The sequence below is a fragment of the Apaloderma vittatum genome, unplaced genomic scaffold (genome assembly GCF_000703405.1).
Source record: "Apaloderma vittatum isolate BGI_N311 unplaced genomic scaffold, ASM70340v1 scaffold27056, whole genome shotgun sequence".
In the NCBI taxonomy this organism is placed as follows: Eukaryota; Metazoa; Chordata; class Aves; order Trogoniformes; family Trogonidae; genus Apaloderma; species Apaloderma vittatum.
This window is the reverse complement of record NW_009722721.1, coordinates 689-3,424: the sequence shown is the minus strand read 5'-3', so window position 1 is coordinate 3,424 and position 2,736 is coordinate 689.

Here is a 2,736-nt window from a genome sequence, read left to right as displayed (position 1 = left end):
GGTGCCGGCTGCCGAGAGCAAATACAGAGAAGGGGCCGTGGACCTGTCTGGAGCGCTCCAAGCTGGCTTGCCTCTGCTCGGAGGAGGTGTCAGGCCCATCAGAGTGGTTTTGTGCAGCTTTGTGATGGGCTTGGAGGGTTTTGAGTAGTCGAGAAGAGTTTGCAAGCGTCTCGGTGGGAGAGTCTTGCAGGTGGTTAGAGCTGCTGATGGGTCTTCAGAGCTTTGAGCTCCGGCAGAGCCGGCGCCGGCGGCTGAGCTGAGCTTTGCAGAGGCACAGAACAGCTCGCGGCACATTAGGGGAGCTCCGCGGCAGCGAAAGGCTGCACAGTGCTGCTCACCTGGAGTTCTGACCTGGCTGCCTCCCAGCTCTTCTGCTCATCCTGGGCTCCCTCGTTGTCCCACTGGATCTCTGGGGCGCTCTTGGTGACTTGCTTTTCTGGCTGGTCTCTCTTGCGTCCCTCTGAGCTCTCTGGGGTTATCTCGGTGGGATTTGGGCTCTCTTGGGCCCCTCCAGGGTTTCAGTGTCCCTCAGCCCTCACAGGCTCTCTCAGCAGTGTTCCCCAGAGGAGGAGCTCGTACACTGTAAGACACGCTTGACTTAGCTTTCACTGTTGGAGGGGAGACCCGAACAATCAGGGCTGTGCCCGCGGGCAGCGCCCTTGCCACCCTCTCGCCAAAGCGCTCTGTTCTGGGGTGCCAACAGGGCTCTCCCCAGGGGAGTAGCAGTCGAAGGGCTGGGCTGGTCCTGGGGCTTTGGTGGTCACTTCAGCACATCCCCACCTCCCTCCTCACCCAGCCCGGCTGCGCTCTGCTGCTTCCTCTCATGCAGGATGCTGCAGAGCTGATTTCAGCCTCTGTAGCAACATCCTCACCTTGTCTTTCTTGGCTTTGCCAGGGGTTTTTGACTTCTTGCCTTCCTGGGTTCCTCTGCGCTTTCCTGGCTGTTCCAGGCCCCCTTGGTTCAGCCCTTTAGGGCTCTCTTGGATTCATTTGGTCTCTCAGGGCCTCTCTTAGCACCACTTGAGCTCCCCTGGGGTCTCCCTGGAGGTATTTTCCCTCCAGTTCCTAAACTTTCTTGGATTCTCATGACTTCTTTTGCTCATGGCTTTCTCAGGTGCTCTCAGGGTGGCCGTGGCACTGCTGAGTCTTCTCAGTCTCTGCAGACCATCTGCGCTGCTCTTGCGTTGCCCGTTTCCCCAGGATCTCCCGGGCTATTTCAGGCTCCCCTGGTGTTCTCGGGCTCCCCTGAGCACAAGCTCCGGCTGTTCTCTGCCAGCTGGATCCTGTCCCTCACTGTAATCCTCAAATTACCTCGTTAGACACCACCGAGGAGGCAGAGAGTTCCGGACCCTGTCAGAGCATGGGAGCTGGAGGTCAGGCTCTCGGCTGGAGGAGGATTGAGGTTTGGCAGTGGGGAACGGGATCTGTCAGTCAGCGCCATGCCTGGGGGTGAACAGGTTTTGTTTCAGGCCCGCGCTGCTGCAAGTCCATGGGCTTGGTGTTCTGGGGATGAGCAGGACCCTCCCAGGAGAGCCTCTGCCAAAACCACAGCTGCTCTCGGAGAGTCTCCAGTCTGGGACAGGTGCTCAGCATCAGCCGTGAAGCAGTTTTGGAGGATGTGAAACTGGTGGAGACCTGCCAGGCTGCGAAGGGACCCCGGAGGTCTGGTCCCCGTTTCAAGCACCAGGCAGATGCGACTGGCCCGAGGCTGGAGCTGGCACTGTCACCTGTGTCAGCGTGCCCAGGGAAGGGGCCGCGGGTCCTGCTGCCACCCAGGCTGTAGGGATGTGGTCCTGGGTGTTGCCTCAGCGGCCACGGGGAACTGAAGCTTGAGAGTGGGGATGAGAGACAGGACTGAGTCACAGGGGAGGAAAAGAAGCATCATTCTTACCCAGGGTGAGAGCTGTGCTCATCCCAGGAGGGACCAGGAAGGTTGAACGGTTTTGTGCTGCGTTAATCCAACTCTGCTCAGCTGCAGAACCATGCCCCTAGAAATGGGAGAGGAACCCAACCATGGACCTGGACCCCGGGAGGGTCCTGGGGCATTGCTACTGCCTCGGGAGCAAAGGGAAGTATCAGGACGTGAGAAGATTTCTGGGACTGGGTCTTTATTTGACGTGGGTATCACACAAGCACTCTTCACAATAAATATGTGGCCAAATAGGAGCCACAGGCTGCTGGCGCGGGGGTTGGGAACAAAGACGTTTGGACATTTCCTGCAGAGTCCTTCACAGGCAGAAACCTTGCCTGTGTTGCCTTCCCTCCCGCCCCAGGTCCTCTGGATACGGCTCCCAGGCAGGACCTGCTCCGGAGCCTTGCTCCAGGCTTCTGGTGAGGTCTCTGACACTGGGTACAACATCACCAGGGTGGGGAATGTCCCTTCAACATGGGCACGGCCACAACTGGGCTTCCTTTTGACTGGGATGCCCCCTGATTATTTCTCACAACCACAAAACATGGTTGGGGTGGTCTTTAAGGAGCAAATGTCTGTACGGGCACCTGAAATGTGCTGGTGGGTGGAACAGCTGCAGTGGGGCAGCGAGTGTTGCGCCCAGGAGAGCTTTAAAGCCAAGTTATCTTGTCAGAATGATAGCAAGTAATCTCTTCTAGCTAATAAATAATTGTATATTTTTTAAGCTATTAGCACCCTGCCTAGCAAAGCCTCGCTTCAGCCCCGAGACCAGAGCAGGGTGGAAGGGCAGAGGATGAAGGGGATCATGGCCACCTTCTGGATTT